Source organism: Microcaecilia unicolor, chromosome 1 (assembly GCF_901765095.1).
Source record: "Microcaecilia unicolor chromosome 1, aMicUni1.1, whole genome shotgun sequence".
NCBI classification, from domain to species: domain Eukaryota; kingdom Metazoa; phylum Chordata; class Amphibia; order Gymnophiona; family Siphonopidae; genus Microcaecilia; species Microcaecilia unicolor.
The window spans coordinates 404439512-404454234 of record NC_044031.1 but is presented as its reverse complement, the minus strand read 5'-3'; the positions used below and the strand labels follow the sequence as shown (position 1 = coordinate 404454234).

Sequence of the window (14723 nt, the reverse complement as noted above, 5' to 3'; positions counted from 1 at the left end):
CAGGTAGTTACATCCTTACTTAGTATCCCCTGACCTACTTCTATTACATGTCATTCCATGTCATGACAGGTTATTCCCTTTTTTATTGTATTTCCCTTGTTCCAAGCCCCACTGAAACAATACTAATTGGAAAATGTGGGCTAGAAATGCTGAAATAAATCAATAAATAAAAATTATTTTCCTCACAATTCCTGGGCGGTGCCTAATGTACAACTTAGCTATTATTTAGTTATTCTTCCTTATATGCATACTTTGCACTTATCTGCATTAAGGGGCTCTTCTACTATGCTCTAAAAACTGGCTGGTGCTATGACTAGCGCACGGGTTTCCCACATGCTGAGGTCACTTTTAACACGGCTGTATAATGGCCACACTTTCCATTTCCTCACTTAATGGCCATGTGCTAATTTCTCAATTAGCGTGTGGCCATTAGCGCAGGAGCCCTTAGCGACACCTATTTCTAGGCGGTAAGGGCTCCCACACTAATCGGTTAACACGTGGTGAGTGGTGATGTAGCTGCATTAACTGATTAGCAGTGGGCAAAGTTACTCTCCGCCCTCCAAACACTCTCAGCACTAACCCCCCCCCCCCAAACAAAAAAAAAAGTAATTTTTGGTATGAGAAGCAAGCACATCTGAAAACTATCTGAAAACTAGCACAGGATGCGAAAGCGTGCCCCATGGTAGTGGATTTTAACCTGCGGTGTGCACGCATTAGTGCTTACTGCAGCTTAGTAAGAGGGCCACTAAATTGGAGAAAATATTTTTTCATTCAACATGTATTCATCAGCATTTTCATGGACTATAAATGAAACTAGCATGCACTCAAAATAAATAATTAAAAAGAGTACAGCTGAATAAGTTTATTACATATAAAAATATGTTATGTGCTGTTTTTGGATCTGTTCATTTGCTGTGTCCCAGAGGGAGCTCTGTAGGTGTCAGTACTGGAGGAGTGAGCAAGAAACAGGTTGTCAGAGAAACCAAACAAGGACATTTCCAGCTAAAAATATGGGTCTGGATAAAAATAAGTCTGGGAAGCAATCGCTCTATTTATGTTGGCTTCCAACACATGGTTTGCTTTTGTACTGAATGGAAATCTGACCACCTCCCACCAACCCTTTATTCTACCACAAATCTCAAAGCAAAAGCATCACCAGTGCTGCTTTAAGGGAAAGAGTGCCCTGGTCCCTATCTGCATATAATAAATAAAACCATTTTGGTTATACCACAGAAAGCGGTATATCAAATCCATGACCCCCCCCCCCCCCCCCCCCACACACACACACCTCAATTCTATAAAGCAAACAGGCCTGTATCCAACAAATCTGATAATCAGGAGAGGATCTAAGCTAGCAAAACATGACTTATAGGAAACAAGCTGTACAATAATTATCTGGAGAGACAAGGTAAACATCACTTCTAACAATATTTATAGCATGGGGTGAGGATGGGAAGAACCAGGGGTGACAATCTAGCTGGATCACTGTAAAACAAGACATATTTGAAATGATGTTTATAATGTCAAAAAACAGATTTAACCCCCCCCCCCCCCCCCCGGGCTCCTTTTACAAAGCTGTGCTACCGATTCCCACACTGCAAATGCGATGAAGTCCATAGGAACTGAATGAGCTTCACTGCATTTGCCGTGTCGGGAATCAGTACCGCATCCTTGTAAAATGAGCCCTAAGTGCCTGATGTTCATATATATATATATATATATATATATATATATATATATATATATATATATATATATATTCAGGGGTCCTTTTACTAAGCTGAGGTAAAAAGTGGCTTTAGTATCCCCTTGCATGGGTTTTTCTCTTGTGCTATGGCCATTTTCCAATTTTTGTATTAATGGCCATGCACTAACACTCACCTGACATCTATTTTGTAGGTGGTAAGGGCTCATGTGGTAATCCTGCACTAATCAGCTACTATGTAGCCACACTAACTGATTAGCGAATGCCCACTCTCTGCACCCCCCCCCCCTCCTGACATGCGCCCTCCAAGAAAAAAACAACAAACATTTTAGCGCATGGTTAACAAGCACCAATTTGGCAGTTCCTGCAGGATGCCTCAGCCTGTCCTATGGTACATCATTTTAAGCTGCAGCAAGCACAGTGGCGCTTACCACAGCTTAGTAAAAGGTCCCCTCAGTTTGCTGTACATTGAAAAATGCTACACTGTCTCTTTTCTCTACAGAACACTGCCATAATTTTATAAGGGGGATTCTCACATCCAACAGCTGGTGATGGTTTCTTGTGACTTCCACCTTCATGGAGGCAACACCTCCTCCTCCCCCAACAAAGTACAGGTTCTACATTAAGTCATTTTGAGACTGACATCACAACACAAAAAGACAATGGGAACTCAAACTACAAAATGCTGGGAGAATTATTTTCATCTACAAGGCCATGCAACAAATCTGGTCAAATGAAGGCTGAAGGTTCAGATTTGTAACCAACTTTCTGGAGTATACTTATGAAATGTACAACTTTTTGTCTGCCTGTTTAATTTTTTTTTCTCTGTTTTGTGCATTTCTAAAGTACTTTGCTATATTTTATGTTCTTTTTGATCTGCCTACAAGTTTTTCTTTGATCAGCAGTATGAAAGAAATTTTTGAAATAAAATAGAAATGTCGAAATATCACTGTGACAGACAGCAGCACAGTGTACACAATGAACCCATGGCACAAAAGTAGAAATGATATAAAATAATCTATTGTCCACAGAAGGCAGACAAATGCTTGTGACTACAATGTGCTGTTGCAGCTTCCAGATATATGGCCGCTAATCAGAGAGGAGAATTCTTCAAGAACATACTTGCAGAAACAGCTCGATTCAACTATGAGTGAGCATAATGAGTTTTCATGATAACAGCTCACATCAAGCCCTTCACCTAGCAGGGCTCTTGAAGCACAATTAAAAAAGCCAAGGCTCATCTCGTGTCCAAACAGGAGTCTCTGGGTTTATCTAAACCTGTTCAGCAGTGCAATATTCACTGGAACAATACAAAAGAGGAATTTTTAGTTACAGCAGTAGGCTGTATTAATAAATATGGTATCAAACTGTTGGCGTGGGTTGTCAAAACCTGGGGAAGCACTAAGGTGGTGGCTTCTTTGCGACAACCCAGGGTCAGGTTGTAAATAGGTCTGATCAAATTGCTAAGATATTTTATGACCATTTTCAAGCTCTGTCTGGGGAGCGGCTCTCCATTGAGCCTTCTCTTATTCAGGAATTTTTAGAGACAGCGAACCTTCCTATGCTGTCTGAAGAAGCCTGCCAAGCTCTTAATGTGCCATTGCAGGCGAGGGAGGTGCAGAAAGTGATTAAGTCTTTGAAGCCCTATTCTGCACTTGGGGTGAATGGCTTTTCGGTGGAGTTTTTAAAACTAATGCAGTGCCAAATTCTGGGTCCCTTGATGAGCAGCGACTGAAGCGGGTTCATTCCCCACCAATGATAATGTAAACCCCTTGGTGGCAGAGCAAGGTATAATAACATTGATGTTAAAATATGTCACTGTGATTTCCCAAAATAAACTGTACGCCAAACCAGGGAATTTAACATTAAAAATAAGTTTTATTTTTCTATAAACTTTTAAGTATCGAGTAGTTATCAATTTAATTTCAAACTAGCAGGTGACAAATCAACACAAATGTTTTAATTACAAGGCAACAAAACCAAACAGCTTTTCCTCCAGAACATCAGAAACAATTTCAGGTAAGTATACAGTAGTTATTAGTAACCTAAGACAGTTGTTCAAACTCATTTAAGCAAGTTCATTTTTGCAAAGCACTAAATTCTTTAAAGATTCTTTTTCTTATATTTCAGGTTTTACACCCGGACATCTTCAAGGAACCTATACTCTCTTTTTCTCTTTTAGTTCTCTCTTTATTTATCATTCAGGTTTCCTTTACTATTTTTTCTTGTGTGTACATTTTTAACAGTTTCGGTCACTTAGCTGTTCTCTTCATTTTCCTCTGGCTTTCTTGAACGGTGGGCGTCTTTTCTTCCAACTCGAAATACTATCATGCAGAATACAAAACAACACCCTTCAGGACCAACTATGCCGCATCCTTTTTTATAGGCCTCAAGGAAATTGGTCAGAAACCCAATAGGAATTCTCTGACTTCATCTCCAACTCATGCATATTCCACTCCAACATACTGCTTCTCAGCAACGTCTCAACCCCCAGCTACCTACCAATACCAATCGCATATATAAATACCAGATCAGTAGTAAACAGAAAAGAAACTATCAGAGACTGGATAGAAAAGGAAAACCTAGGAGCCCTTTTCATCACAGAAACTTGGATTCGACTTGAAAATGACCCCATCTTAAATGACATATACCCCCAGGATACAAAATCATACACACTACGAGAGAAAGAAAAAAAGGAGGTGGAATAGCAGTGATCTTCAAATCCTTCCTCAGAACAGAACTTCCCTCCAAATTCAGCACTCCCCAACTCGAAATACTATCATGCACAATACAAAACAACACCCTTCAGGACCAACTATGCTGCATCCTTTTCTATAAGCCTCCAGGAAATTGGTCAGAAACCCAACAGGAATTCTCTGACTTCATCTCCAACTCATGCTTATCCCACTCCAACATACTGCTTCTCATAAACTTAAACCTAGATAACATCAAAGAATGTTGCAATTTCCATCAACAATGGAACTTCCAATATCCATCCCCTCAACCAACTCACAACAAAGGCCACACTCTCGACCTTATAGCATACAGATTCACAGAAACACACCACCTAACTCACGGTGACCTAAAATGGGAAAAAACACCATGGTCTACCACTTCAAACTACTTGCGACCCTGTTCTGGCAAAAGACCTCCCCCCAAACCGCAACCACCCACACAATTTATGAATCCTGAGGCAGAATTGACAAAGATACCTTCTGGACCAACATTTATTCCAATTTTTGGTCTCCCTCTAACAACACCACACAATTCCTATCATCCTGGGAGGACAGATGCCAGACCGTCCTCAACAATATAGCACCCCTGAAAACAAAGAGAACTGCCAGAAACAAGGTGAATCCATGGTACAACAATGATCTAATGGAACACAAAAGAGAATGAAGAAAATTAGAAAGACTATGGCAGAAACACAAAACAGATGGCAACAAAGCAAAATGGAAATCTGAAATCAGACATTACAAAGCGAAACTGAGGAAAATCACATTCAACTACTACAAACAACTAATTGGAGCTGACTACAAAAATATGAAAAAAACTTTACAACATAATCAACATGCTTATTTCCACAGACCAACAGACGAGCGAATCAGAAAACTCACCTGGAGAACAAGAACAAATCCCTCCTCTCAGTACCCTTCTCCACCACCGCCAACTCCAGGCTCTGCCCTTTCTGCCTCACCTCACTCCATGCTTGGAATAAACTCCCTGAGCCCATACGCCAGGCCCCTTCCCTGCCCATCTTCAAAGCCCACCTCTTCAATGTCGCCTTCGGCACCTAACCACTACACCTCTATTCAGGAAATCTTGACTGCCCCAACTTGACATTTCGTCCTTTAGATTGTAAGCTCCTTAGAGCAGGGACTGTCCTTCTTTGTTAAATTGTACAGCGCTGCGTAACCCTAGTAGCGCTCTAGAAATGTTAAGTACCGTATTTTTCGGACTATAAGACGCACTTTTTCCCCCCAAATTTGGGAGGAAAATGGGGGGTGCGTCTTATAGTCCGAAGGTAGCGAGGTCTGATTTCGGGATTGCCCTCCCCCCGAGTTCGGGATCGCCCTCCCCTACTCACGTCACGCGATGTTCCCTGGTGGTCTAGTGACGTCGGGGCAGTAAAGAGCCCCCTCTTTCCTGCCCAGCGCGCTGCTCTCCGTTCTCCTGTATGTTGCCTGACGGTCTCGGCGAGATTCAAAATGGCCGCCGAGACTTCAATTCTCGGCGGCAATTTTGAATCTCGCCGAGACCGTCAGGCAACATACAGGAGGACGGAGAGCAGCGCGCTGGGCAGGAAAGAGGGGGCTCTTTCCTGCCCCGACGTCACTAGACCACCAGAGAACATCGCGTGACGTGAGTAGGGGAGGGCGATCCCGAATTCGGACAAGACGCACTGGAGCACCTAGGTTTTAGAGGAGGGAAAAAGGAAAAATTTTTTTTTTCCTATTTCCCCACCTCTAAAACCTAGGTGCGTCTTATGGTCCGGTGCGTCTTATAGTCCGAAAAATACGGTAATAGTAGTAGTAGTAGTAACTAGCCAATCATTTTGAAAATAAAATAACATCAATGAGAGCCTCCTTCTAAAAAGATGTCCCAGATCTTGATCTGTTTTTGGATGAACTCATCAGAAGAGACGAACCAATCGACACTAACAGAACATGGTCATCATTCTCTCCCACAACTACGGCTCTAGACTAGCAACTGCTTCTAAAAACTTCTAAATCCCACCTCACTAGACATATGCCCCAGCTAACTACTAAAAGAACTTCCCACCCACTTTCTAGAAAGCATTACAGCCTACTTAGCTGACCTTTTAGCCATCGGCACCTTCCCCACAGAAAAGGAGAACATTATCCTGACGCCTATCCCCAAAAACCCCAAATCAAGCAAAAGTGATGTCAAAATTACAGACCATTGGCCTCTATACTCCTCATTGCCAAGATATTAGAGTGTATAGTCAACAGTCAACAAACAGCTCACCGAATATCTGAACAACTTCTCAATACTACACTACTCTCAATCAGGCTTCACATCTTGCCACAGCACAGAAACTACACTTAGTGCACTGATTACCAACTTCAGAAGAGAAATCAGCCGGGGCAGAAATATACTACTACTACAATTCAACGTGTTATCAGCCTTTGACATGGTTGACCACTACATCTTAATCAGAATACTCAACAAAAGGGCATATGTGGAGCTGTACTCATATGGTAAGAGATTCCTGACCAAGAGATCTTAACAAGTCAAAATAAAAAATGAACTATCCTCTAACTGGATAGCACAATCAGAAGTCCATCAGGGCTCCTCCATCTCTCCGATCCTATTCAACATCATGATGACCCCATTAGAGAAAAAAACTCAACAACCAAGGTCTAAACCCATTCATCTATGCTGTGACTATCTTTATCCCATTCGAAAATGACATCAAAGACATCACAGAGGAAATCAAAAGATGCCTAAACACACTAGAAAAATGGGCCACCGCATTCAATCTCAAACTCAGAGACAAGACCCAATTCCTGGTAGTAATATCATCCTATAAACAAACCAACGTTTGAACACCAGATCACAAAGGCAGTAATGAACACCTTCCACAAAATGTGGAAACTAAGGAGAATCAGAAACATCTTCCCCACAAATGTATTCTGACTCATTGTACAATCATTAGTTCTAACACACTTAGATTACTGCAATGCTATCTGTTCAGGATGCAAAGACCAACTCTTAAAGAGACTCCAAACTGCCCAAAATACAGCAACCAGACTCATCTTCAGGAAGACACGATATGAAAGGGCCACCCCTCTACTATAAGCACTCCACTGGCTCACAATCAAAGCCTGAATAACATTCAAACTCTGCACCTTGGTCTGGAACATAGTTCATGGCAAAGCATCTGCATACCTCTTAGACATGACATCCTACCTCTTAAGAACACCCTGAAGGGGGTGAAGAACTACCTACCCATCACTATCCCATATTCTACAAGCTAATCTACAAGTCGGTTCACTCAGTGAACTTCCCCTACCAAAGCTCCAAGATGTGGAATGCCCTCCCCAAATCACTACGATCCTTAACTCCTCACACCAGCTTTGGAAACACCTCAAGACTTACCTGTTCAAAAAATTCATACCCACAAAAAACAAAAATGAACACGCTAGCTGACTTTACCATGACTCTCTCCAAATCAACCATCTGCCCCCTCACGCCCTAAGATCTCCCATTTGATCTTCTACGCACCAATCTAGTCTCTCAATCTGCATTTTGACGAAACTCTATCAAAATGTAATTCTCTTATTCCTTCCCCCTCCCATCTTCTTAAAATCCATTTCTCTACCTGTACTAACCGAATTTGACAGCCACATCAAACCAAACTTGTTTGGAATATGTGGGATATAAATACTGCTATAAATAAATAAAACCTTTGATAACTTCAACTCCATCAGCCATTTAACCCCAAAATCATAAAATAAAAAGTTCTCCTCACAAAACATTACACACATTTTCTCACCAACACAGCTCCCTCCCAACAGACAACATCAGCAGCAAGAATGTTTCCCTGGTTACCAGGGAAACCAACTGGCTCAGCAAGCACATGCATTCCTTCACTGACATCCACAACATTCCACAGCTTCTGTACTATACCTGCCTTCACATTACAGCAAAAAAAAAAAAAAAACCTCATCCCTTAAATGATCTCCCTACCTTGTCAGAGTTTCCCTGAATTCTTCCACCCCCTAACAAGCTGCTAACCAATACTCTTCCCTGCTGAACAGCTCTGCACAAGTGACAAACTGCTCCCTGTTTCTTCCAATGCCCCAGCACTGCCTGCCTGCATGGAGAAGGGGCGGGGAGAGAAACCTGGTAGGGTGTTTTTTTTTTAAACCCCTGGTTACAATAAGGTGTCCTTAGTTATCCTTAATCCTAAACCGGGCAAGCCTCGAGAGGAGGCCGATTCCTACTGTCCCATTTCCCTGATCAATGTTGATATCAAGATCCTAGCTCGAGTGCTGGCCACGTGTTTGGCAGCGCACCTGCCAGATTTAATTGGGCCCGTGCAGGTGGGCTTTGTTAAAACTCGTCAATCCATCTTAAACATGTGGAAAATGTCCTAGCAATGTCCCGTTACCAAGCCTTTGACATCACTACACTTGTGGTGAGCTTGAATGCTGCCAAAGCTTTTGATCAGGTCTACTAGCAGCATGTACATATTTTCAGCCACTATACAGGTAGTTACAGTCTGAAAATATGTGTAACTTCCCCACCACTATCCGTGTAGTGGAGTGGCAGAGCAAGCATGGTACCTGTTTAAAGTATTGAACAGGATGGAGATCCAGAGGTGGGTCTTACAGGCAATTTCCATGCTATATAGTTCTCCTCAGGCACAAATACTCGTTAATGGGTACCGTACGCCTTCCTTTTTTTATAGGCAGAGGTACCCGTCAGGGGTGTCCTCTGTCCCCTTTTCTGTTTTGTCCCTTGAGCCTCTCCTCTAGGTAATTAATTGTGCGCCACAAGTCACCAGATTGGAGTTACATGGGCAGCACATTTAAGCCCTAGCCTATGCAGATGATTTTTTGGTATTTTTAACCACTCCTCAGGCTGTGCTTCCCCACCTGCTGCATATTATAGACCACTTTGTGAGCTTCTTGGGTTTTCTCTTAACCGGGTTTTTTTTCTTAACCTGACCAAGTCCAAGTGCTCCCTGTGACATTATAGTAACACAGTAACATAGTAAATGATGGCAGATAAAGACTGTATGGTCCATCCAGTCTGCCCAACAAGATAAACTCATTTTACATGGTATGTGATACTTTATACGTATTCCCGAGTTTTCTCAGGGCAGAGACCGTAAAAGTCTGCCCTAACACTGTTCTTGAACTTTCCATATCTATTCAGTTACAATCATGGAATAGACCATAGAAGTCTGCCCAGCACTGGTTTTGCTTCCCAATTACCGGTGTTGCCACCCAATCTCTGTTAAGATTCCGTAGGTCTATTCCTTCTACAGGATTCCTTTGTGTTTATCTCACGCACGCTTGAATTCCATTACCGTTTTCATCTCCACCACCTCCCGCGGGAGGGCATTTCAAGTACCTACCATCCTTTCCATTAAAAAATAATTCCTGACATTACTCCTGAGTCTGCCCCCCTTCAACCTCAATTCATATTCTCTAGTTCTACTACCTTCCCGTCTCCAGAAAGGTTTGTTTGCAGATTAATACCTTTCAAATATTTGAATGCCTGTATCATCACCCCAGTTTCTCCTTTCCTCCAAGGTATACATGTTCAGGTTGGCAAGTCTCTCCTCGTACGGTTTGCAACGAAAATCCCATACCATTTTTGTAGCTTTTCTTTGCACTGTTTCCAGTCTTTTTACATCTTTCGCAAGATACAGCCTCCAGAATTGAACAGTTCATATGCAATGAAAATGACCACTTACCTTTCCTTGTTAATCACTTTGCCCTTGGACTTGTCTGCTCTGTATTTGGCTTGTGTTCGGCCTCTTATTGAGGATACCCGGTTGAAGTTGCACCTCTGGAAGACTTACCCTTTTTCTCCATGGGGCCGTGTGCATATGTTTTAACATGATTCTCGCTCAGTGTTGGTTGTATACATTCCAAATGCTCCCTCTCTTTCTATGACGTAAAGAGACTTATTTGTGGTTGGGTAAGAGATCTCACAAGTTGCTGACACTGATTCAGACTGCTAAGGCACATGGTGGACTGGGGCTGCTTAATATCCGATATTTGATGGTGGCCAGCGGTAAGCACATATTAATGATTGGTATCAGGGAACAGAGCATTTTTCTGACACTTCCATTGAAATGCAATTGCTTTCCGGGGTACACTTCAGTCACATTCTGCATACTTCTGGAAAATTGCCCCAGGGGCCTATGCTGCGATCTGCTCGTGAACTGTGGTGATGGATGTGCCGACAGTATCATTTCTCTGCCAAGGTAACCTCCTACTTGTCTATCTGCAACAATCCAGCTTTTCCCCTGGGGCAGGGACCCAGTGTTTCTACTTGTTGGGCAGAGACTGGACTGGTGTATCTAGTGCAGATAGTTACTGAAAAAGGGAAACAATTTTGAGGATTTACAACTAGAGTTTTCACTCTCACCCGCCCATTTCTTTGCCTATCTACAGTTGCACCATTATCTTCTCTCACTGCCCTGGATGGACCTTACGAAGGATGCTGAAGACACTTTTAGGCAGATGCACTAAGGTCCTCGGAAGAGCCCTACCGTTACCGATTCCATAGTGAATCGGTAGGGAACGGCCATGCATCAAGGAAAGGGAATGCAAATGAGCTGCTCGTTGTAGCTTACTTGCATTCTCTAGTCCCTCGGAAGCCAGTCAGCCAGTCGAGCATGCGCAGAGCAGCCAAGCGTTTTGCTGGCTGCTCTGCGCATGCCAAGCACATCCTTCATAGACGTCCTTCACTAAAAAAACAATCAAACCCCGTGCCTCACAGCTGATCTCTCTCCTCTTTCCCTGAGCCGGCAAGACAAGGACGAGTGACCCAGCTTCCACCCTTATGCCTGGGGAAGAGGGACCAGTTGTGCACCAAGAGGTGGGGAAGGAGCCATGGCTAATAAGGAAATGAACCCGACCCTCTCGTGAGTCTCCCGCGCTGGACCAGCAGTGTAGGACAAGACACAGGCTGCCTCACTAAAAAAAACAAAAAAGGACGACCCTGACGGGACTTTTTTTTCCCCCTGTAGATTTTTTGATAGGTGTCCTTCTTGGACGTGTTTTTCTTATGATTATGCCCCTCCTCCAGGTCTCTCTCAGCCAATCACAGCGCGTTTAGCTGTCAGCTAAACACTCTGTGATTGGTTGAGAGAGACCTGGAGGAGGGGGGCATAATCGAAAGAGACGTCCAAATAGTTTTTTTGATTTGGACGTGCTTGCACGTCCCAATTCTCTCCAGCAGTGGTCAGTATAGGCAGTAGAAGGCCACCCACCACTAAACCCAAGTGCTCGTCAGGGACGTCTTTTTTTTTTTTTTTTTAGTGAAGGACGTCCATGTTAGGCACTTTAGAAGGACAGCCCTGACAAGCACTTGGACATGGCTAGGCAATGGTTTCCGGCTGGTTGCTTTTTTTTGTTGTTGTTGTTTTTTGGCTCGTTAATGGCTCGTTAAGTTTAGTGCATTTGCGTCCTTTCGGGTCCTCAAAAATGTGAATTCCCTGATGTTCAGGGAATTCACATTTTTGAGGACCCGAAAGGACGCAAATTCATTGCCACATGGGAAAACATCCAGAAAATTTTGCCCCCCCCCCCCCCCCCCATGCGTGTAGTAGTCTCTTGAATATCTAAGTGAGACTCTTACAGTTACTACATTTTGCATTAGTCTAAGGGCACCTATGTTTGGGGTGGGTATAGGTTAGGGAGGGGGGTGGGAATGCATATTCTGGTTATTTGTAAGCTACACAGATTGTTCCAAGTGTTGCAGACCTGTGTGTACATTTGACTCCTGTTTCTATTCTTTTAAAAGAACAATAAAAATGATTTAAACATAAGATCGGTATAGTGAATATCACTGCTACATGAATAATTTTTTGCTACCATGCTTGCTCTGCCACTCCACTACACGGATAGTGGTGGAGAAGTCGGACATATTTTCAGACTGTAACTACCTGTATAGTGGCTGAAAATACGTACATGGCAAGAAGCACTAATCTGAGCAAAGAGCACAAAACCAGAGTTGAAGAACTGGCAGCATAGCACCTGAAAAGCCAAAACAGTGATTGTAAAATTGAATGGATCTGTGCCGCCACACAAAGCAAGAGCAGAAAATGGCAGGGATCCTGTACCACTGATCACACACAAGCATGGCATGGCATGGCACAGACATACTGACAGGAGGAGAAAGAAAGGGAGGAAAATAAAGCAGGGAAAGAGGAAAGATGAAGAGATATGGTGGATTGCAGAAAGGAAAGAAAATATGGTAGAGAGGAGGAAAGCTGTAGGCAAGAGAGAAAAAGCACAAGTGGGGAAAAATCAGTGTTTTCTGAGGCACATGACAGTTATAAAGTACCAGTACCTGCATGAATATTTAATATCTAGAGGGAAATATAAACAGTATAAGAATGACACAGGAAGAAGCTGACTAGCGCAAGCTGGGTAGATCTGCACTAGTCTTAAACCTCATAGCTCGCTAATGGGGTTACCAAAGAGCAGCAGAACACCTTTTTGATTGGAGGAGCCAATCTATGTCCCACTGGCACCCACAGAGCCAGCTCCTATAACTGCATGGGCACTGTATATCTCTTATAATCATAAAAATTAAACTGAATGTATCAAGTGAATGCAGATTAACCACAATCATATTCTTCCACAGCTTCACTGGAGAAAATCTATCTCTAAACCAAACTGGCTAGCCAAAGTACACCGTTTTACATTAACCTGCTCTTTCTTGAAGACAGCATCTTCAACTCATTACTTAAACCCCACACCCCAAATTCACAAGCACCCTTGCTAGCTCAAGATGAGTTAAACACAAACACACTTTTATAAGGCCAAAGTGAACAGTGCACTTTGGTATTAATGCAACAATACTGGCAAAGATTAAGGGAAAAATTAGCTGACAATTCAAACACTTCTGAGGAAGGCAGGCAGTTTAAATTGCTCTGAAAGCTTCCATTGAGTGCTCTCATCATTATGAATCTTAATATATGTAAATTGCAGTGCTGCTGCAACCAAAGTTCCATACAGGTATCCCACTGACATAAACAAAAAGCAGGAACACAGCGCAGCCAGGCTGAAGTGGAGAGGACATAAAAGGAGCTGAACACTTTAAAAAAAAAAAAAAAAAACCTATAGAAAACCCACTGTAGAACAAAAGGGAAAGAAAATTCAGGATCAAAAGTAGACTCAGGACTGCGAAGAACCTCTCTCAGGTGGGTGTGTTTAGAAATCGCGATCACACTGCTGCTCGTTTAAAACAAGTGTGCATACTGTAAACAGAGATGGCTCAGAATATAAGAGCAGCGAAAGCAATATTGCACTTATCTCCTTGCCATATTGTCACAGTTTTTTTCCCTTTCCCTAAACCCGATAACAGTAATTGCTGCAAGAACAGTGGCTATAAGGATAGAAGCCTTGAGAAGTGACCCCGTCTGGAAAAATTCAGTAGTAAAAACCCACAAATACCCGGGGAGAAGGGGGACAGAGCTGTCCTTCCCCCAGATAATCACTGTTCAAAGAAGGATTAACACGATTTACCTTTAATCCGAATCCAACCCCCTTGAAGAAATCTTCTCGCTCTCCCCCTCCCCTGCGGAGGATCAACACCCGTGCGGGGGCCTCGGGGCACTGCCATCATCAACCCTAAGCTAGTGCTGCAGAGCCAGCCGGGGGGAAAACGGATCCCGTGTCACGCCACGAGTCGCTTTCAGTCTCCCCGAGCCCGCTCGACCGCCCGTTCTTACCTGCACCGTCCCTGCCAGACGAGCTGCAGCCGAGTAAAGCGGGGGCCTCGGCTTCCGGCGACTGCAGAAAACGCCGGAGGAGAGAGGATGGGAGGAGGAGTAGGCGAGCCGAAGGGGTGGGGAGAAGGAGGGAAGCGAGAGCCGCTGAGCCACCGGTAGGGAGGAGAGATCTACATAGCGCCCGCCACCGCCGCCAGAACAACTGTGCGCGCGGTGAGACCGAGGACCAGCGGCGCGCTGTCTGGGCCTTCCAGGGAGGAATGTCCAGCTTTGCCGTCATACTGGCTGCTTTTATTTTGTTGGGGTTTTTTTTTGTTTTGTTTTCTTGTAAAGTTTGCAGACGGTATCTCTCTGTTTTTTTTCTTCTCTTACCTCCCCCGCCCCACCGTGGCCAGCATCTCTCTCTTTTCCCACTGAAGAAGAGGAAAACATGGTAGAAGCTTGGTACCATGGTTTAAGTTATGGGCATTCTTACTATGAAGCTCACAGCCTTGCATTGAGTTGTGAAAAAAAAAGTCTGCTGGATGTGTAGTGACTGTTTATGGTCTTTTAAAGCATAATATCTTCTTA

At 43.4% G+C, this 14723-nt stretch overlaps 1 protein-coding gene across 2 annotated transcripts in view; it reads right to left on the bottom strand.

Annotated features, from left to right (window-relative positions):
• The window catches only part of CAP2 (cyclase associated actin cytoskeleton regulatory protein 2), a 198046-nt gene extending 183659 nt beyond the window's left edge, over positions 1-14387 (bottom strand). Inside the window, exon 1 of one of the 2 annotated variants that reach the window (XM_030211332.1) lies at positions 14154-14387. The gene's annotated coding sequence lies outside the window, so the exon portion shown is untranslated. Of the gene's footprint in view, positions 1-13947; positions 14031-14153 lie in introns of those variants that run through there. The other variant, XM_030211341.1, reaches the window with a different exon arrangement.
• Positions 14388-14723: the final 336 nt, after the last annotated feature.